Source organism: Typopeltis vanoorti, chromosome 19 (genome assembly GCF_054136105.1).
Source record: "Typopeltis vanoorti isolate ZY-2024b chromosome 19, IOZ_Tvanoo_1.0, whole genome shotgun sequence".
NCBI lineage: Eukaryota > Metazoa > Arthropoda > Arachnida > Uropygi > Thelyphonidae > Typopeltis > Typopeltis vanoorti.
This window is the reverse complement of record NC_143567.1, coordinates 31761586-31785280: the sequence shown is the minus strand read 5'-3', so window position 1 is coordinate 31785280 and position 23695 is coordinate 31761586. Positions and strand designations below refer to the sequence as shown.

The following is a 23695-nucleotide window of genomic DNA, read 5'->3' as shown; positions in this document are numbered from 1 at the left end:
TCAAGTAAGTGGCTTCCGAGATCGCCTCCATTAATTCTGTCTTCCTGGTCTCGCACAGGAAGACAAAATTAATCCCCCACCTACTATTTGATATACTACAGTGGCGGCTTGTACATAAGCACTACGCCACTGCAACACCCCCAAAGAGAAAACGAAAAAATTAAATTTTGTTTGTGTTTATAAATAATAGCAATGCTTACAACATTATATAAATGCAATATAACGTGTTAAAGGTTGAGTGAATAGTTAATAATTGGAATTGTTCGATTAGCGGTTCAAATTACGAAACAAATGCACTGCGATCTTAACGCAATGCGGAATTATCACGTTCGGTCAGTTACGGCTAGACTCGCTGATATTCGTTTGCATTTGTCATTGCACGTAACAAGTGAATCCGACATTGCTCAATGAGCAGTGTCGCTACAGATAAATTGTATGCTTGCGCGCGTTATTTCTGTGAGATACGAAACTTTTATTATTGGTGCGTGTTCGTGGTGAGGGTGAAATATTTTTAATAAAGCAATTTTAATATGTACATTTACTTATTAATAAATTGGTTACTGATTAGGAAAAAAATGAATTATTTTTCTTATTTTGTATATGCAGCACCCGCACTTAAAATTTTCACCGGCCGCCACTAATATATCGTAATAACAAGAATGTTGTTAAAAGCCTGCCTGTTCGATTTACCCTCGGAAATTACATAAAAAATAAAATAAAATAAAATAAATCAAGTAAGGGGAATGATTCAAGAGAACAACAAAGAGATTTGGTGGGGGGGGGGGGGGGTGGGGGGGGGGGGGGGTGGGGGGGGGGGGGGGTGGGGGGGGGGGGGGGTGGGGGGGGGGGGGGGTGGGGGGGGGGGGGGGTGGGGGGGGGGGGGGGTGGGGGGGGGGGGGGGTGGGGGGGGGGGGGGGTGGGGGGGGGGGGGGGTGGGGGGGGGGGGGGGTGGGGGGGGGGGGGGGTGGGGGGGGGGGGGGGTGGGGGGGGGGGGGGGTGGGGGGGGGGGGGGGTGGGGGGGGGGGGGGGTGGGGGGGGGGGGGGGTGGGGGGGGGGGGGGGTGGGGGGGGGGGGGGGTGGGGGGGGGGGGGGGTGGGGGGGGGGGGGGGTGGGGGGGGGGGGGGGTGGGGGGGGGGGGGGGTGGGGGGGGGGGGGGGTGGGGGGGGGGGGGGGTGGGGGGGGGGGGGGGTGGGGGGGGGGGGGGGTGGGGGGGGGGGGGGGTGGGGGGGGGGGGGGGTGGGGGGGGGGGGGGGTGGGGGGGGGGGGGGGTAGACTTTTTTTACATAATGAGAAAATCATTGAAAAATACAATCAATTAATGAACGTCAATTGGCTTTCGAAATTAATGTCTTTTACTGATTTGTGTTTACATTTAAATGAATTAAATGTTAAACTGCAAGGTGTTAACAAGACAATTATTGTCATGTTTGATTTAATAAAAGCATTCGAAGCTAAATTACCAATTTTTAATCGTGACGTTATTTCTAATACCCTCCGATATTTTCCAAATACAAAAAAAAATTCTTTGCAGATCTAGAATCCCATGAAAAAACAGATCAAGTTAAATTGACAAAAAAAAAAGTTTTCTACAGTTATTCAGTCGATAATCAACGAATTTTCTTCAAGATTTAGCAGTTCAGGCAATTTGCAGAGCCATCAAATTTTATTTTGCATCCGGACACAACATCAACAGATAAACTCAATTTGGAGATTTTCGAGTGGCTGAAGTTGGAAGATATAGAAATGCAATTAATCGATTTTCAATCTAGTTCTACATGGAAAGAAAAGTTTGTCGATTTGAGAAATGACTTGAAAATAATGGAAAATGTTCGATTATTGGGCGCAATTAAAAAAATGCAGAAGAGGAAATTTATTGAGAACTTGGAATGCCATTCCTGAAACCTTTTGTTGTTTTAAAAAACTAGCGATGGCTATATTATCAATTTTCTCCTCTACATATGCTTGTGAGTCATTATTTTTCGAAATGAATTTTATAAAAGACAGTTTAAGAAATAGAATGACTGATGAATCTAGTTCTGCGTGTGTATTACTAACAGTGACAAAATATGAACCTGATATAAAGCATTTGGCATCTAATGTACAACAGCAAAAATCTCATTAATAAATTGATATATTGATATTGATAAATTAATAAATCGATAATAGGTTGATATTGATTTGTATACGACAATGTGTATGTCAAATTACGAGTTCATTTTTATGAAATTCTATGTTAATTTTTAAACTTGTCTCAATAAAATTCGTAAATTAATTTTGTATTAATTAAATTTAATTAATACAAAATTAATTTTAATTGATTAATTAGTGTTGTATTAGTTAGTTGATTTGTAAATTTTTAGCACGCGCCAGCACGTCAGCAACTCGATTTGTAAACTTTTGGCACGCAGACATAAAAAGGTTCGCCACCATTGGCCTAAACCATTCACTTGAAAAGACCAATAAAAGCCAGTTGCGTCCTAGAAGCGATTCAAACCCAAGGTTTTCCCACCAAAGGGCATTGTCATTACTGACTACGCTTGATTTATTGTTGTTTATGACAATATTTTTCCACCATTCATTTGGAATCCTTCTGTCCCTTTTAAGTGGCAAAATGATACCAAATCTTAATAAAGATTGCAAATATCAAATCTTAAAAAAATCCGTTAGTAGAGTTGTTATATGCGCATGTACGGACAAAACAAATATAATTGGATTATTATGTCAATCTCCGCACGAAAGGTTGTAAATCTCTAAGAGTTGATACGCGCACAAGTAGCAAAATAAAAAAGCACCTTAGCCAAGGTTTTTTTTTTTTTTTTTTTTTGTTAATCCCGTCCAACAAAGGTTGTAAACCAGTAATATATTTAATTGGTTAAAGACTAGATAATCTAGATACCTACCTTTACAGAGTAACCATAAAACAATAGTTCGGAGACACGTAAATCACAGGCATCCTTGTCTAGGGCGAGATTAAAGCAAACAACCAGTTGTTAGGGACGGATACGCTATCCACTCTATCAACAAGGTTAAAAATACTACACGCCGTATAAACGACTGCTGAAACATACTCAGAGAAAAACATGAATCACCGAAAAGTGATTCATACTGTTTCTCCATTCTTTTTTTATTGAATAAGGAATAATGAACAACATTTCCTTTCTTGTTCCTTATTCCTACATAATAAAAGCTACAGTATCATAATTTTCTGATAAGTATTCCCTGGCGTTCAGTGCGAAGTTGACATTAATGAAGTCTCTCTCTCTCTCTCTCTCTAACCTCATTTCCTATCCATAGTGTGTGTAATTCAAGTCTGTATCATTTATATTCTCTATCGCTTTTTTAATGATCGTTAATCGCTAGAGGCGTTTATCCCTCCTGCACATCCACAATGAACTGGAACCGTATTATTATCCATGCTTTCTTCAGTAACATATGTTTAGTTACGGGGTGTTTCTAATATGCGGATATAGTTTCAGAGGTTAATGCTGTATAGTTAAATCACGTGACTAAGTGACTGCAGTACAAAATCAAAAACAATAATAATGGCTTTGTTAACTGATTAGTACTGTTTAATTCTTGTTCTTGAATTGACCCAAGAACAATCGCTCCTCCCCAACCATTGTCAGAGGATTGAATTGTTCTTTCTCATCTTTCGCAGATAATTCGTTTAAAAAAAAAAAAAAATTAAAAAAAAAACTCGCTGCGGTGCACCGTGAAAAACTTCATTAGTCCGATAGAGGCCTTGAAATAAACAAAAAAAAAAAATATATATATATATATTTTTTTTTTTTTATTATATATACTGTATATCATCAAGCCCAACAGGCAAAACCCTATGATTTGCGGGAGACCTGAAATGAGTTTCCGTTTTAGAACTTAATATTCATTGTTAGCGTTTCTTAAGAAGGCAAAAGTTCATTTAACGTTACACACAATACGAACGTAAAAAATAGCATATTATTAGCTAAATACCTTTTTTTCATAATAACTTTATCAAATCTTCCACTCTTTGCAACTGAGTCACTAATTTCATTTATGGTTGTTTATTAAGTGTCGTGGCTGTGTGCAACCATATGACTGGGGAAGGAGTGTCGTCCCAAGTTCGATTCCCGTCGAAGACGTGAAGAATTTGAGGATCTTCTTCAGCCATAGCCAAGTTAGCCGGTCTTGGGTGCGGGAAGTAGGGTTTTTTCCGCCAGTTTATCTAGCGTTTTTCACCCCACAAGCAGGCAAACCGGCCCCGTGAACACACACGGATCTACAGCCATAAATACTTAACCCCCCATGAGGGGGATCAACTCGCCCCAATAGGGACGGGGGAGAAAAAGGGAGGAAATTCCATACGAATAAATAAATTAAATGTAGTAATGGATGTTTTTTTCTCTCTCTCTCTCTCTTCATAATTTTCACTAATGCCGAAATTCTTCAGGACTTTTGTTCACGCCCCTTCTCCTAGATATCAAAGACCTTCTCTCACTAACTTTAAATCCTATCCATAGTTTTGCTGTACTCCCGATTCTCATGACACTATATCAAATTAGTAAATGTATCCTACATCTAATGCCTTCTACTTTTCGAAGGGAGTAAGTAGAACTCTTTTGTCCTAAACTTTAGGAAATCGGTGGACAGCTGGTGTTCACCTTTAGCAATATACCAAACTTGAGGTCAAGATATGGGTGGGAAAGGTATGGATCAACGATTTAGGATTTTATATGGCACACAACTGCTATCTCGTGACCCTAAACAATAAATGGTTTCTAGGTTGAGAGATTAAAGACCAGAGATTTCGGGGAGAGAAATTCCTACTTGGATAAGCCAAATTTCGGCCAACTCAACAACCAGTTGAAGACCATGAGAAAAGGTCCTTCAGTCAGCCACTGGAATCCACCTAGGTCTGTCTTCTGAGTGTCGAGCATTATGGAATTAGAAACGCAACAAGATGACAGAGATACAGCCTATGGCACTACATAAATCCTGAATTGGCCAAAGAGGGCAGACCGTTTAACAGGCGATTCCTCCATCTTTTTCTGTCAGACTCACTCAATTTATTATGGACGTTGTATTTCTGTCATATGTCTTTCTACAGCCATTACCATGAATGCTATTCCAACGAAGTGGCAACCACATTATCAATCGTCCTTCTTCTAAGCATAGAAAAACACAAGCCGCTGGTCAACATCTATACATAACTCACTTTCTTACCAACTTATCTGGCTCTTTCATTCCACCTACTTCTGGTCTTTGGAACTATCTTCCCCACACCGTTCGCACCAAGGACCATAAACTTCACGTGTTCAAGAAGCACGTCAGTGGGTCTACTTGTCCATATACGATACTCTTGTGTTCCAGGTTTGATGATTTCTCGTGTGTAGGGTTGATGTAAAAATGGCTTCTCAAAGAGTTCGATCACTACTTCAATCTGTTCCAATGAAATGTAGTTAGCAAAGCTGTGAAATGTAAATGGTCAGAGTAAACTTTGGTTTGTTGGATGATGCACAGAGAAGTGTCCTAATGTGGAGCCCTGAGGTTGTCCCCATTTAAAGGTTCGCTGCCCCAGCGCCTTGCTGTTTAGGATTCCGATATTTTTCACCCTAAATCCAGATTCCCAATATTTTTCTCATTCTCCAAACTGAGATCCTGGTTTGAACAATTCCCTTCCCCGCCTGTCAAGTCCCTGTTCTCTCGGACTACCAGTGACCTGCATTCAAATTTCGCAGGTCACTGGCATAATGATGACTGGTATCCAAGTCCTCTTGAATTTCTTTTCATGTTTACAGGTCGGAAATTATCAGTTAGGGAAAACTTGGCTGCGACCATGTGAGTATCAGTTATCAGGCTTCGTCTCTACAGTAGTGTCCGAACGCTCTAACCATTAATCCACCGACAGTACTAATATGCAATAGGTTCACAACCTTTTGGGAGAAAAAAAAATTGATGAAATGCAAAGTGCAGAGAGAGTGATAGATAGGAGGAGGAGGAAGAGTGGGGGATATGATCGACACAAGTTATTAAGGTTATTACCAGATTAATGGAGATGAGGTTTTACATAAAATGGGGAAAAACAAAAAGTCATCCCCAGAAGCTGTATAAGGAGAGTGTAACCCAAGGGATGAGGAGCAGATTTTTTTTGGATGGAAAGTGGTGGGTGATTAGAATGCATTGCCTGAGAGTGTGGTGAATGCGGAGATTGTGAATATATTTAAGGCACGGTATGATGAACTGTGTGTGTGAGATAGCGGGACCTCTCGCGATGAGTCTTTTGATTCCATGTGGTCTAATAATAATAATGTTTCCAAGAATTTTATATATATAGATCAATAGATTTCCCCCACCTCATCTTTTAACGACATTAAATAATAAGTCAATAATTTTCTCAAAATTATTAACAGTGCTGTACTGTGGTTGGATAAAAAGGTTGTTTTTTTTTAATAAATACACAGCACTCCACATGCCTTATAATTCATTTTTCGGTGAGCTGTTCATTCGATGAATTGGGTTTCGACAACTTGCCTTCATATAAACTGTTTTCGATTAACTGTCGTTCGATGAATTGTTTTCTGTGAATTTTCCGGATACTTTTTAATAGTATCACTCTTTCTAAATCACCTAGAATTTCGAAGTGAATCAAAGCGTACTATGCTATGCAGCCTGCATCAAACCAGTTCCTTCACCTACCCCAGTGACCTTGCACGTAGCTGATATTCCTCGAACTTAAATTTTAATGAGCCAAGAGCTTTCCCCTGTCATTAGAGAAAGACTGATATTCAAAAAACGTATTCCGGCTATTAAAGTGACGTAAAACTAACATATACTGTATGTATATAAAACCAGCGATGTGCGAGTGATGAAAAACTTTCTTACCCTACCCTATCCTACAGATTCCCCCCTCGGATTCCTTTCAGGGCAGATTTTATTCCAGTCTAATTCTATTATTATAATATAAGTTGTGAACTGAAATTATCCGCCCTTGTCAGTAAAAAGGTACACGTCTGGGAGGTCTAATGATAGATTTATTGCTCACTACATCCCCCACTCCTCCTCCCAAATGTCGTCTCTAAGAGTATTTCACTTAATCAAATTATAATGTGATTAATTATTAAGCGATTAGCAATGCGTGACGAGTTACTGCATATGGCACTATCTAATCTACCGTTGTACTAGAATGAGTTTATCTCATGTAAAAATGATTACTTTTCTTAATAAAGAATAACCTTAATGGTAGCGTGTTATGAAAATTCTTTATTTATTCCGGCGCAGTTGTGATATCTGTAGCCAACGGCAGAAAGATAATCAAAGAAGGTTTTATTTTTTTGCTGTTGCCGAAGACAAACTGAGATAATTTCGAAATGGAAATATTAATGTGGCACTCCGCACGTGGCGTTAGTAGTCCTAGCTCGGTAAGAAGTTTTGCCTCTCCTTCCTGCTTCTGATAATGCATTTATTCTCACACAATGGCTACAGATATCTAGCCTTTAAATCCGTTGCTATCCATTAGTTAATTTCTTTTTTCTTTCTTTCTTTTTTTTGGGGGGGGGGGGGATTTTTATCGCCAACGAAATACGAGTAGCAAGTCGGATTAAATAGATATGCTCAAATAATGAATGAATCAACGCAATGATTTTTACGGTCACGTGACATTTGTATCAGATTTATTGCTTACTGTTCGGTGCACTGAAAAAATAATCACGCCCCTTATATACTGTTCTTGAACTTTACTAATTAATAGCTAGCAGTGGTGGGCTATTTGAAGTTAAGAGGCTATTGTATTATATCTGTTAACTGTGTGTGTGTGTGTGTGTGTGTGTGTGTGTGTGTGTGTGTGTGTGTGTGTGTGTGTGTGTGTGTGTGTGTGTGTGGCTGGTTTCTTTTGAAGGATTAAAAACCCCAATTTCACAGCTAGCAGTAACTCTGATCATGCATTGTCCACACACACACACACACACACACACACACACACACACACACACACACACACACAAAGACATTACCAACTTCAATTATTATTAGATGAATATTGGAATTACGGCCAAAGCAACCAAAGCCGTGAGACCAGCATACAATCATGCTAATTAATTACGTTGACCTTCTGGCCAGTTCATCTGTTTTGATGGATGAAAACCCTGCCAACTCCAACCGAAGGACAAACGAGGGAACATCCTCGTAAGTGAGCCTTCCATTGAGTGAGAGAGGGATTGTTTTATGCCCTACTGACTCATTTGAACACTCAATGAACCATTCTTTAAAAAAAGTCAACACACACACACACACACACACACACACGAGAGCGCGCATGTATGAAAAGGGCGGAAAGCGTTTTTTGGCTGCTATCATTATGCTTGCATCGAAAGGTTACTATTCCCAAACAATTCAACACAGAAAATCTCTAAAAAAAAAAAAAAAAAAGAGCGTCCTGACTATTAATGAAATCTTTCAAACTCTGAAAAAGATTTATGAATATATAATAAAAGTAAAAACAGAAATATTGCGTGTGTAAATCAAAAACTTATATTATGGATAAGTGTTCATTTCATTTTCTCACGAGGTTTTTGGCCCTCTAAAGTGCATGAAGCGATCAAATCAGATACTTTGGATGAAACGATGATATGCTGCAGTTGGTTTCTGCTTTATGGGATTAAAACCTAAAGCTGAGTTCTTAGGAGAAAAACCCGGAAATTAGATGTGTTAATAACTGAATCGGATAAACAATCAGAACCAAATCCAAACACATATCAGTTTATTAAGAGATAGTAGTGCAGTTAATATTAATATATGTGAACTGGAAAAAAAAAAGTGTGCAATGTTTTCTTTTGTAAGGTTTCCTTTCATTGAAATCTAGGTAATTATCTCATCATCATCATCATTATCATCTCTCTCTCTCTCTCTCTCTCTCTCTCTCTCTCTCTCTCTAAGAACAGACATTATAAGAAAAACAAATACTTGCTCAACTATTTCATCACTATCCCTCTGCAATTCCTCGATTACCAGGTTTGAGCTTCACTATCTTTATGGGTGCTATCCGAAGCGTTTTCGGCTGTGTACGGTTTTGTAAAACTATCGTTTCTGATCTCATCGGCTTAATACATCTGACATAACTTCAATCTACAATCATAAAGAAATTGCAATTATATATAGTTACAAAATTCTGTTCGTTAAAAAAAGAAAAACTGTAACCTCACTCTTCTAAACAGAATTCTTTTCAAAATATGCTGTGATTTTGTAAAAATAGCTAGAATAGGTTGAAAATGTTGATGTTTAATTAACTATGAGTAATTAGTTTCACTGAATATTACAAAACTAACTATAGTCGTGGTTGCGAAACAACCCATAATATGCTAGCATCTTTTCTGTCAGCGTAGTGTAGACGATGGATTGTAGTATGCTGTGATGAGTATACCCTACCGAGATGAGTCCTTGGAGTCCAAATCACGTAACAATAAGAATTATTATTATAAGAGTGGTAAACTATTACAGTTTCTCCAATTTAAAATAGTGGATAAAGCACTCCGTTTCGTTTTTCTACTCACTATGTCCAGTTCCTAGAATTTACTACAGAACCAATGGAGAAAAGAAAAAAAAAAAAAACGAACAGTTTTAGGCGAAATTAAGTTACGGAGAACGCAAAACTTAATGAACAAATAAAAAGATCGTTCCCTGTAAACTCACCTGCTTGATCTCACAACATTCCCAAACATCCGCTCGTTCATAAACCGAGAAAAACTTGGAAGAACTTGGAAGTCTTCCTTCCGTCACTGACATGTAGATACTCCTAACGGGCTTCTACGGCGGCAAAGTCAAAGCATAGAAACACTGCTCTGTTTGCTAACGCGCAACGCTACCTGCCCTGACCTAAACTGGCACTTCCTCACTGAACTCGTACGGTTATAAAGTGGTGAAGATGACGTCACATCATCTCTGTTTAAAAATACGGGTTTCATCGTTATTGTTTTTTTTCTCTTTCTTTTTCCTTGGAGGTTGCATTATTTTAAGTTCCAGCTGAGAACTCACGTGAATTCGTTGTTCTGCCAATGACACGCAGCTAACCCTAGCGCCTCCCCTTCTTGCTAAGTAACATCGCTTGACTAATGCTGTGAAGCCAGTAACGCCTGGAGTGTTGGTATTAGCAGCTATCCGTACAATCAGTCCGTTAAGACTTGGCATGTGTGAATGCCTTAAGTAAATCAAGAATATGTCAAGAATCTCCGTAATAATACTAGATAATATTTTTTTAAAATTATTTAATATTCATTAATTGAGGAGTACAATGAACTGCTAAAATTTGTAATAAAAGTTTTCTAAATAGTAATTAAATCACAGCATAGTAATATCAATTTAACAAGTAAAGAAACTGATCAGAGATAATCGTAAAAAATTTTGTTTCGTCATAGCTTTTATTACATAACGATATCGTTCTTTATCACAACTGAATCAAGAAACTGAATTTCCGTTTATGTACTGTAATGGTATACTTTTAATTCGTCTAATTTTGCTACTAAAAATAATCTGATTACAATCTAAACGAAATTACTCGACAAATATTCAGTGACCCAGAGATGTGAAATATCAAAAAAAAAAAAAAAAAAATCAGCTAACGCCTATGTTGTTCCCGTATAGGGAGTAGGCGGGGTCGTTTACCCTATCTAATTGTGAAATATCAAGATTTCATTAATATTTAATGAAATTAAATTCCATCCAACCAGAGCAGAATTATTACTATAATTTCAAATAGTTTTGCTAAAATTTGCAAATAAAAATGGTCAGATTGTAGGAGAGAGAGAGAGAGAGAGAGAGAGAGAGAAGCAATTATCTTAAGCACCAAATTTAGTCTATTTCCATACGGTCAGTTATTTTGTTTAGTTTCGAAACTGTTTTGTCAAAATTTTTCCATATAAATTATCAGATTAAACACAAAACTGAGATAGCCAAATTATTATTATTGTTTTAATGTATGGATTGTAAATACTGAATTTCGCTAAAAACAGAATAGGCCTCCATGAGTTTTTAAAAAGTATTATTTTAAACGATAAAATTTATAATTTATTTCCTGAAAATAACACATTATTTTAAATAAAAAGTTTCCGGAGTATAACAAGTATACTTTTGAAGCTACATTTACTTACCTAGATGATCTTTGTGCTTCTACTTAATTTTTCCTTGAAGGTTGCATTTAAGTTTCAGTCAGTTTGTCCATGCTAACAAAATTCATAAGCATTCTTCACTGTTAATGCAACTGCTATGTGTTTTATATATCACTTGACGGTATTACAAGTGGCATTTTACTTATCCCATCGCCAGGGACTGGCGGAACATTGAGAGAAAATCACGATATTTTTATTATCACAATAGCTCAGTGATTTTCAACCTTTTTCATAACACGGCACACCTAGAATTTTAATTATTAAAATTCTGCGGCACACTAAAAATATAGTCTTTTAATTTTTTTGATGATCTGGCAAAAAATGGGCATAATTTTGATTGATTTACACACACACACACAAGAAGATGGAAGACCAGACAATAATAAATAAATGCGCAAATTACGACATCATTTCTTTCAATTAATTTGTTTTCATAAATCTCGCGGCACACCGGTTGAAAATCGCTGCAATAGCTGACGGGCTGGCACAACAGAAATCCTGCGTTTGACCACTGTACAATATCACATTTTAATATTAAATATAATTTGTGCCGTCGCCCTTAATATTTTAAAAATTATTAATCAAATGTCTGACTTTAAATAAGTGCATGCTCACGTACTGACTGCTAAACATATCGTCTGGTTGAAATTTTAATCATATAATAAAATCAGTAATGTATGCACTCGTTTCAAATGTCTCGTTTATTATTATTATTGCTAGTAATATTTAGTTCAAAAATATCAAAAGCATACCTTAATGACACGTAAACGCACATTAATAAACGAATTTAACTGTTTCCGTCACTGAAATTTGAGATAAACGGCACTTCTCTGTTCTGTTTCTTGCTTGTATCAACTGATGCATGCTGCTCCCTCTCGTGATCTAAATACGTATAAAAACAATAAGCAGACGAATCAAATGAAAAACAATTCAAATATTTTCGAATAAACAAAAAATAGCAAATTATACATACATTTTAATTTTGTTATATCGCAATTTTCTGTTTAACTATGAAAAGATGCTGCAAATCGAATTCTTATTTAGGAAAAAAACAACAATAAAATATTAATTAAAATAAGAATTCGTATAATGATATTAAAACATTTATTTATTGCTATTTAGACAAAGAAATAGTAAATATTGAATTTATTTATTTTATTTTTGTTTATGTTTATTTTTATTTTTGTTCATTAATTTTTGAAGTTTTACAACCCCAAAAGATTTTAATTTGCTTCTTGCATGCAATATACAGTGTTGCTTTAGTGCTATATTAAACCCGGGTGATACTTAAATATATCATTCAGAATTCAAATGTAGTAGAAAATATGTTTTTTTTGCTACTACATTTTATTTAAAATATAGCAGCAAAACGAAATAAAAGAATTTAACTTTCGGACTGTTCGTATGAAGTAATAGTGTTACTCTTTAAAACAGAGATGGGATATCGGACTCAATAATAGAATATTAAGTATTACTTTATCCGACTCCCTCCGAGAAAAAAAAAAATATTTCCACCAACTCGATGCAAGGGTGGTTCGTAATAACAACAAAATCTACATCAGAAGAAGCATTGCTCGATTTTTAAATTCCCCTCGATGAGGTACATCTGGATTCATATCGTTAACCTTCATTATGGGTTGGTTGGGACATGTTATCTTATTCCCTTCGTGACTACTCTAGAACTCCTCAGGTATACTTATCATACTAATCTCCAAAATGTAACTCCAAAATGTAATCTCCAAAATCTCCATATTGGGGTGATATGGAGCTGTTGTCTTTAAAATGGTCAGCTAATAATGCAACTGCTTATATACCCTGTATAAGAGTACTTGATATGTTTGTACATAAATATGGAACGAAGAACTTTTTACTGTGTAAAGTTTTTTTATTATTATGTATAGTCGGTTAGCGTGATCATCTGGGACACTGGAGGGTAGAATTAAACTTCCATATTCATAGTATGATGACATAAAAAGCTGTTAGTCGACAGAGTTATGTCTCTTCACGCAGCTAGGATGACTTCTGAGAGGCCTTCTAATTGAGGAAACATGTTTTATTATCATTAGGCAATGTCCCATTTTGGAAGCGTTCTGTTTTGTTCATTTACAAACTTCTTTACGGAATTATTATTTATCCTTATAATATGGTGGTTAGTGAAGAAAAATTCTTTTTTTTTCTCTCTCTCTCTCCTCAGAATTCAGTAAATTAGTCTGAATATCGTTCCAAAAAAATAAAACTGGACGCTTTCCACTTTTGTACGGCTAAAGAAGACAAGGTTTGAAAGATATTCCCTCAGTATAGCAAATAATATCTTTTATTATTCAACTTAAATGGATAATCTTTCAGTTCTTCTTCTTCTTTTGAAAAAGAAAAAATCATGCAGTTTGTCCAATTTTAGAAATCACTAGAGGAAACATTTGTAACCTAAGGCATGTATTTTTTGCTTATGTCAAAATAAGTCCAGGTAACTTTTTCACTTTGTAACCAAGAATGAACTGAATTGCAATGACAGACTGTGACACAGTTCTAAGAACTATCCATGCTCTTTGGCTTGAAAGACGGAGTGAAATCTATGAAGAATGAGCAAAATATTTCTAGGCCTTTTCAAATCCGAAATAGTCATCTTTGATGAAGGTGAATGAATTGTTCTCCCAAAAATTTTTTCAAAGAAAAACTTCTAGCGAATATACTCTAAAAGGACTACAATGTAGAGTATGATTCTTCTTCTTCTTCTTCTTCTTTTGATACAGAGTGTACTCGTGGAGAGCCTTTTCTTTAGTCTTCCTAGAACTCTTCTCCATACTCATACCTTTTTTTCCTCTATTTTTTTCCCTAATCTGTTATCCATTTTGACTATCCAAATAAAGGTGAGTTAGGCAATCTCATACGATGATGAAACCCAAAGTTCCCGCCCACAGGAAATTCGGAGTTTTCATCTCCAAAAGCAGCCGATCTCCTAGGAGACAAACGCACTTGCTGACATACAAGTAATATTCTCATTTCTTTCATAGCATTAGTTGCCTGGAAAGTTATCTCAGTCAACAGCAACGAGCATTTATTCTAGACTAACCAACACTACATTTTATTCTGATGTTAATTCGTTTTATTTTAGTTTTTTTTTACCAATAATAATTTTCCTTAAGGTTTCCGAGCTCTTGTTTCAACAGTTTGCTATTGAACATTTCCTTTAATATTAATCATTTATTAATCTTTCTCATTTAGTCTGCTGTTTTTAGTTTGTGTTTGTATTAATTTAGTTTAATATTTTCAGTTTTGAACTTATCTTTTCTTATCCATGATCGTTTTCTTATGTTTATAAAGTCATAATCTAAGGCTTGCTGTTAACATCTCATGATTGTTATTCTATTTCTCAATTCGTTTACATGTACAAAGCTCTAAATCTTCCATTGTGAATTTATTCTAATTCATTATTTTTTTTTTCTATTTTACATAACTTGCCCTCTCTCTTTCAAAGAACTGTGAAATTATTATTTATCTGTTTACGTCTTTATTTTAGAACTTAACGATAGTTTTGTTCTAGATTTATCATGCGTATGTTCATTTTCGATAAATATACCAACACCACGCGCTACTAGACTGCTCTTTATTTGCCCACTATATGACATTACGATTCTCAATCTGTTTAGTAAGTTTGCTTCTATTTTTTTTTTTTTCGTTTCTTCAAATATAAATATTTGAACTTTTATTTTATTTATTTTTTACTTTTTCGTTTCCAGTTCGTCTTCGATTCCTTTGAGTCTGTCTGACATATCTTTCCTTCGATACTTTTTGCAGTACAAATCGATAGAGGAAGCTATTATCCCGATTCTAAGATGCCGCGTGGTTTAGGTAAAGATCGAATATCATCTCATACCAGGAAATGGATGTCATTTGACCTGAAATGCTTAAAGACGGAGTTCTACAGTGCCTGCACTACATAATTCAGAATCTCAAATTACTGAAGAAGTGTCAATGCAACCTATTTTTTTATGTTATAATTGCGGCTGAATTGTCTCGGTGAAAATTCTTCTGTTTTAGGAAAGACTTACGCAATCATACTTGCGGGAAGAAACTAAGAAAATCACTGAAGGGGAAAATTGGTGACGACCAAACTTACCAAAGTTTTGAGTCGAAGAGGGATTCCTAAGAGTAGATTTTTATTTGACGGTAAAATCACGGGAATATAAAAAGGTCTCTATTTAAATTATATTGATCTCAAAAAGCATATCATATACTATTGAAAGAGGTTGCTAAGAACATAAAATCTGTATTGATGTCCTTATGCTATGCAGGCCAATATGTATCTTATGTTTAAGTTGTAAATCAACTTAAGAATTAAATGATATACAGAAATATATAGAGCAAGGTTGTACATTATTTCTGCTGCTGTTCATGATTGACCTATATACTTATTAAGGAAAGTGGCATTGGACTTGACATTCAAGTAGAAGATATTAAGCTTAGTTCTTTACTCTGTGCAGATGATATGAGATATTCATGGACTTTTAATCAAATTAAATAACTGATTTGGCAAATTATGTAAAAAAATGAACAAAACTAAAACTATATGGAGATAGAGACTATATTCTCAGAAGTGTAAGTAGATTTATATATGGGATGAAAGAGAAATCAGAAAAACATCACGTTAGTTCTAAATAAGAAAGGTTCAAACCAATTTCAACACGCAGTTCTGAGAATTGGTCTAGAAATAAAACAGTCGATCCAAGACTGGACCACAGATTAGAATTCTTAGGAAAGAGAATCCCATCTAGAACCTCCGTAGGTATCCATGACGTTCTTTGGTATAAAAACATAGGTTCGAATCAAACAAGAATCTTTATACGCGAAGAATTTTTTAGGCATAAAAGCAACTACCTTGTTCTATTAAAATTATGATTACCGAAACATGGATCATAAGGACCTATAAACAACATCAATGACAGAGGCATATTAAAACGGAGATTTCTCAAGTGCAAGGCAGTTAAATGCGTTCACTGGTTTTTGTAACAAGTAGTAATTCACTAAATTAAAGAAATGGGCCAATTATCCTTAATTAAGATGGCTTCTATCCAATATCAGGCGAGAAAATCTGATGTGTTTTTTATTCTATTGAATTGAAAAGTCGCACAGACATTTATTGGCTTTATATCCTCTCAGTTTTGTTGAAGTATTTAATAAGTAAGGAAGTATTATGGATCGTGAATAGCTTTTTGCATGCTTCAGGAACTTTCCATTGACCGAAACCAATAAGCAAATTTTATGGTCATACTGAAATTGCTAATAACAATGTGGAAACGGAAATTTTCAAAGATTCTATGTCTCATCACGCTTTAAATCTCCTTGTAACAACAGAACAGCTTTGTGCTTCTGCCTTTGTTACAATACTATGTTTCATTTTGCTGTTGTTTGTTGTTGTTGTTGTTGTTGTTGTCAGCTTTTAATAGCTCCTCTTATAGCTGTGGTATGCACATACAGGATAATGATGAACTTGAAAACCACCTAGGATCTCTTTTCTTTGTAACGGGTAATGATCTTATACCAATAATTACGTATTTAATGAGGCATAACCATTTCCATCAACCCACTTTCCATCTCTTGGAAAAGCGCAAAAGACCATGCAACAGCAGCTTCTCACTAAAACAATAACAAAAAGAGCAAACACTGCTTCATCTGAAATGGCTTCAAATTATAGTCATGAAAAATTTTTATGTTTTCAGCAAATTTAACTACTCGACAATCATCGAAATATGACTTTGGAGAACTCTTGGAACGATGATTTATTGATGACGTTGGTCTCTGACTATTCTACATTAATAATTTCAGTTATATCAACTAATGTTTACACGTGGAATCATATGCAACTTATTTTCTATATATCACGAGCGAAGAACAACTTTGTTTCAATTTCAACGTCATCTACAAATGTCGATAACAAACATAACATCAACATGGATACCATATTAATGAAAACTAAGGAGTAATAGTCCTAAACACCTAAAAACCATTCTTCGTTATTTTAGGCTATTCTAAGGTACGACAGTCAATATTACTCTCAACCTTTACTCAGAGTTACATATATTCCTGTATTCTTCAAGGTTTAAATTTTAGTGGTCCCAACATTGATTTATTATCAATGTTGGGGCCACTGTATCAAATATTTAAAAATACCTACAAGCAGTAGCGTGACTGGCGGGGCGTGGGGAAGGTCCGCCCCGGGCGGCACTTTGCATTTAAGAAATCTTGCCATGCTGTCTATAGAACAGCAACTGAGTGATGAAATAGACTTCGACAATGTCCTCGACGATTTTGCTAACGGAAAAGCAAAGAAAAATAATATTTTAGAATGTTGGAATTAAAATTTTACTTCAAAAATAAACATAGTGTTTTAATTTATTTTCTTATACGTCGTTTTGACTTTTTATAGTATTTTTGGTGTGTACTGAGAGGGGCGGCAAACTCAGGGACCGCCACAGGCGGCAAAAGCTCTAGCTACGCCACTGCCTACAAGGGCGCTTTAAGAGATTTTTCATTTAACTCTTTGATGACGATGTCAAAATAGCAAGGTCTTCATTTAACAAACCCATACAAGAAATATATTGAAATGTTATTTCCATCCAAATGTTCTGTATTACCTCCTGAATCAATATTTCCATTCTTATTCCTATTAATGGGAGCAAACCTAGCAGGTGGCAGTTTGCAAATGGATCAAAACACACTATTCAAAAAAAGTTTTCAATATTTACCAAGTCTCCTCTTATAATCTGTCATGTCATTTCTAATGATGTGACTGTACTGATTATGATTAATTAGTTATAATCAGTACAGTTATATCATTAGAAATGTTTTATATTTATTATATAGATTCCTTAATAATCTATTTATATTCCTTATTTCGTCTTTTCTTTTTTGGCAGTTGTCACATTATTGTTAATCCATCATTTTTTTTTTTTTTTTTTTGGTTTAATCTTTTATTGGAGTATGTTTATTGGTGGCTAGTTACAAAGATGTAAACACTTCCCTGCAAGATCGATGATGATAGCCTTTCAAAGTTAATGCCAAGTCGTTCATAAAAACAAAATGCACTTCTGACGCGGTGATGTGTTTGTGTCTCAATTGCACGTGTTCTCAGTAGTGGTATAACTACTAGTCTGTTTATCCCTTAACAAGACTTTGACACTTCGTTGATAATTTTTCTTTGTGCCCATCATCCCAGAATATTACATGTCTTACATATATACTATTTCAAAAGTAGTGGAATACTTAAGCATAAACACATGATATAGAAATATATATATACATTGGAATGATGTAGATTGTACTACTCCAGATTGGATTTATATTCATTCTATATGTGGAAATAAAAACAAAAAAAAAGTTCAGTATTAGAACCGATTCTCCGCTATTGCAAATTCTAGAAAATATGTGTCTTACATAAAACAATATTTTCTTTATAATATCATTTAAATGTTTAAATTATATTATTTAATATCATTTAAAAAACAATGTTATTTAATTTATTATTATTATTATTATTATTATAAAAACTTCCACGGAGTCAAAGTGGGAGGTCCCGCTATCACACACACACAGTTTATCATACCGCGCTTTAAATATGTTCATTGTCTCTGCTCTCACCACACTCTCGGTCAATGCATTCCAGTCACTCACCACTCTCCATGCAAAAAGCCTGCTGCTCACCCCCTGACTCACATTCTCCTTATACAGCTTCCATGAATGACATCTTGTTCTCTTCCTATCTTCACCTATTCTGTGCAAAACCTCCCCGACATTAATCTGGTAATAATCTCTTAACAGCTTATATGTATCGATCATATCCCTCCTCCTCCTTCTATCCACCTATTTCTTCAGATTGCATTTTGTCAATCTGTCTTCATACTCTACATTCCAGAGACCAGAAACCACCTTAGTCAATCGCCTCTGAACTTTTTCCAACGCATCTTTATCTTATTGACAACCAGGCGACCAGATCTCTCACCTGGTTTTGAAAGCCAGTTTCTGTGTTTTGAAAATCAAGCCACATAATCCATATGTGGCCTGATCAAACCCCTATACAAAGAAACCATAACATCCTTACTTCTACAAGTCAGTGTCCTCCGCATCATTCCCATTATCCGCTGTTGTCTTCACAATTTTAGTAACATGTCCCGGAAATTTTAGGTCCTTGTCTATAATCACTCCCAGATCTCTCATCTCTTCTACCTCTTCCAAGATATTTCCACCGATTGTGTACTTTACATCCTATCTCTGCTTCCCAAATTTCAAAACCTTACACTTTGAAACATTGAATTGACATCCCCACTCATTTACCTTCAGCCAGTGTATTCAAGTCCTCTTGCATAGCTACAGCATCCGCTCCAGGGGCGAATTCTTCATGCTTGCTATGCTTGCTACGCAACCCTTATCCAACGCATTTGTCACTTTATTATAAAAAGTAAGCAGATTGCTGAAGCACGATCTTCCTTTAGTAAATCCATGCTGACCGCCAGAGAGTATTTTTCTGTTGTCAACCCAATTCTGAATCTTAGTCCTAACTAACTTCTCTAATATCTTAACCACAACTCCAGACACACACATACTGGTCTATAATTCAAAGCCTTACTCTTATCACCTCCCTTATGAATTGGAAAAATTTTACCCTCTTTTCACTCTTTTGGAACTTGACCCAGTGAGAGAGACTCATGTTGAAAAGATTGAATTCCTGGATTACTTTACAGATCTTTGGACCGATAATACTGGCATTAAAAATGATTACACTAGAAGTTTACAAAATACTTTAAATGATATAATAGCAATTAAAGAATTACAGGACAACCTAAATAAAATAAAAAATGGCAAATCATCAGGAGAAGATGAGATAAACTCTGAACTGTATAAATTTGCTGGAAAAAAAATTTCATCAAAGATTATTATTAAAAATTTTAAATAAAATGTAAACAAATGGACAAATACCAATAGAATGGAAATACCTATATTTAAAAAAAATGATAAAACAAAAACCTGTTAATTACAGAGGTATTAGTTTATTGAATACATGCCACAAAATATATAGTAGATTACTTAATGAAAAACTGAAAATATACAGCGAAAAAATATTACTAGAATGTCAAAATAGATTTAGAAGAGGACGCTCTACAATGGATCAGCTTTTTGTTTTAAACTACTTATAGAAAAAAGAAGAGAATTTAGTTTAAAAATTCGTCTTTTATTTATAAATTATAAAAAATATAAAAATATAAAAATAATTTGAAAAAAGTTAAAAGATATATACGGTTTGATATATTACAAAGAATAAATATACCTAATATTTTAATACATGAAATATTGAATATATACAAAAATAATGAAATAAAAATAAAAATAAATGAAAAATGTCTGAAAAACAATCTATAAACCAATGAGTGAGACATGGATGCCCTCTGTCTCCAACACTTTTCAATATTTACATTAATGAAATATTAATACAGCGGAACACCTTAAACAATCAAGGTATAGAAATTTCCGGAATAACAAAATAAATACGCTATTATTTGCAGATGATCAGGTAATAATATCAGATAAGGAAGACAATTTACAAAGAGCAATATTTAAACGTTATAGTAGAAATTTCCATAGATAAAACTAAAACAATGGCATTTTATGGACAAACTCCAGTTAGAAGCAAAATAGTTATTAATAATAAAATAATAGAACAGATACTTTCAGTTATCTTGGATGTGAAATATCATATGAAGGAGAAAAAGATATAAAATTAAAAACTTCAATAAATGTTTACAGAATATAGGCCTGATAAATAGAACACCCAATTCAAATATAGCACAAAAAGAAACACGCTTGAAAATATACAATACTTTGGCAGTACCCACATTATTATATGTGGGTGCTGTTTATCAAACAAGATATTTGTTTATCTTGTTTATCAAACAAGATATTTGTTTATCTTGTTTATCAAACAAGATAAACAAAGAATAAAAACAAGTGAAATGAGATTTATGAGAAGAACTGCAAAATACACATTATTAGATCAAAAAAAGAAAAGAAGACATTTTAAAAGAACTAAAAACAAAATCAATAGAAGAAAAAACTAAACAATTATAAACAAAAATGGATAGAACATGTAAACCGAATGGCCAACATCCGATATCCTAAACCACGTTTCCCAAATGGTGGGTCACGAAAGCTAAATGCCGGGTTGCCTAAAAAAAACTCTCGAAAAACCTACGTGTTTCGTTTTTGGGTTTTCTTTTTTTCACGAAACTCTAAAATGTAAGTAAATAGCGTTTAATCGGGACTAATGAATAAATGATTTATTTAATTAAAAACGTCGGCATTTCACAGTCTCTTTGTTTGCGGTAAAATAACTCAACTAATGGCGAGGCTGCGCAGCGGCAATCGCGCACCAGCCGAATCGTTTGGGCGGTCTGGCGTTTGTTTTACTAGTCCCCCCACGTACTCACTCTGCTTGTTCAGTTTGAGTTAAGCTTCGAGAGACAGCGTATTTTTTTGTATTTACTGATTACGTGTACCGTGTCCGGTGGGTTCGGCTGAACAACCGTAATTATTACAATTGTTTCTAAATAATTTATTTCATTCTTTCTTCATCTCGCTTGCCATTACCCATTTAACGAAGGATAAATGGGTAATAAAACAACAAACAAACAAACAATGTGCCGGTTACAAACTCTTCGATTAGCACCAATGAACAATCGAGTGACGTGCAGCCAGGCGAGAGTTCTCAGAACAGCACTAACAAACGGCCGCATGATGTGTTGTCTACTACTCTTACAAAAAAGAAGATGTGCTGGACCCGACAGTATGCTGAGGATTACATACAATTCGGTTTCATCAAGGGTGCTAATGACAAGAGAGTATAATATGAGTTTCGTGCCGGATGAGATTTCAGCTGTTATCAAGGAACATATGCTAGGACTTCAGGCAAGTCTGAAGGAATATTTTTGCCCCAATCAACAGCAACAAAGCATGGATAAGGAACCCTTTTACAGTGAACGCAGAATCTGAGACAGAATTGCCGGATTCAGATATTGAATCTATAATTGAATTGTCGCGTGATACGGCACTCAAAGACATCGTCAACACAATACCACTGATGGATTTTTGACTGTCTTGCCACCAGGAGTACCCAGTTTTAGCAGAAAAAGCGATATAATTTCCAATGCCTTTTGTCACAACCTAGAAGTGTGAAACAGACTTTCAACACTGTTTTTTTTTTCTAAAAAATAAATATAGAAACCGATTGGAAGTCGAACTGGATTCAACAATAAAGTTATCATCTCCTCCAAACCTGAAGTTTCTAGTTAACAAACAACAGCATCACACTTCTCATTAATAAATTACTTGGATTTAGTTTACTTTCTTTATATTTTTGTAAGAGTAAATGCTTCTTCATTAAAATAATAATCAATGAAAACTCTATGAACACTCAAATCTGTTTTATTTTACCTATTGACCATGAAATGTTTAGTGGGTCACGAAGATGAAGTATTAAAATAACCGGACCACGGAAAAAAAAAAAGTTTGAGAAACCTTGTCCTAAACAAATACTAAACTATAAGCCAGGAAAAAGAAGGCAGGATAGACCTCAAAAAAAGGAATATTGGATGAATAATGGATAACCAGAACAGACCAATATGGTCTATATCCGTAATTATCGTTATGATGATGATGAAGTATATGATTTTTGTAATAAACATTAGGATTTTAGAGAAGTCTTAGTTTTAGAGAAGTCTTTTACTCCCAATTATTGGGAGCATAGTAACGCACCAGTTATTTGCATGAACTTTAAATATTGTGAATATACAGTACCTAATAAATAGGCAGCTTGCCATTGTTGTGTTAAATCTACTTAGCTGTTTAAGTGCAGAATAACTTTGACAAAGGACATTTCCATAAGTCCAATTGATTATTTATGATTATGATAATTTAAGACTAAATAGAGTTCATATTTTTGGACACATCGTTTTTAAGTCATGAAAATTAAAATGATTTCACGTGCACATCTAAGTGCTTCAACCTTGACCATCTGTTTCCAAAATGTGATTTATAGTTACTTAGTTAATTTCCTGCTACAGATAACCACTAACCGGAAACGTGTTTTCTGACACCATGAATTAACTGATAAGAGAACGTTTTAGGAAGTATAAAAGATTTTCATCTCTAATAGACTGTATAAGAAGGGAGAATGTGAAAGTACTGAAGAGTGGAGATGTATTTTAGTGAGGTTTTTGTGCACAGAATCATATTTTCATTTTAATGTCAAAACCTTGTAGCGCCTATATTCAAAAATAAGAGGGTAGCCATTTTCTCAAGAAAATGTATTAGAAATGAAAATGCTTTATGTTTCCTGTGGTGCATGATGTTCTTCAGAGCATCAATGTCTCTGAAGAACATCAAAATAAAGTCATAGTTATTCTACAAATTTGAAATCGATTACAACTATGTATTACATAAACTACAGGTTTACTCACGTTCAACTTGAAAGAAAAAAAAATGCCCGGATAAAGATTTCTCTGGTCATTTTTCAA

General features: G+C 35.1%; 1 protein-coding gene across 6 annotated transcripts in view; it reads right to left on the bottom strand.

Moving 5' to 3' along the window:
• Positions 1 to 11972, bottom strand: part of LOC150095973 (uncharacterized) — a 132860-nt gene extending 120888 nt beyond the window's left edge. Inside the window, exons 1-2 of one of the 6 annotated variants that reach the window (XM_090409423.1) lie at positions 11888 to 11966; positions 8942 to 9099 (exon numbers count right to left, since the gene is read on the bottom strand). The gene's annotated coding sequence lies outside the window, so the exon portion shown is untranslated. Of the gene's footprint in view, positions 1 to 2900; positions 2917 to 8941; positions 9100 to 9663; positions 9759 to 11117; positions 11434 to 11887 lie in introns of those variants that run through there. The other 5 variants (XM_090409426.1, XM_090409424.1, XM_090409427.1 and 2 more) reach the window with 5 other exon arrangements.
• Positions 11973 to 23695: the final 11723 nt, after the last annotated feature.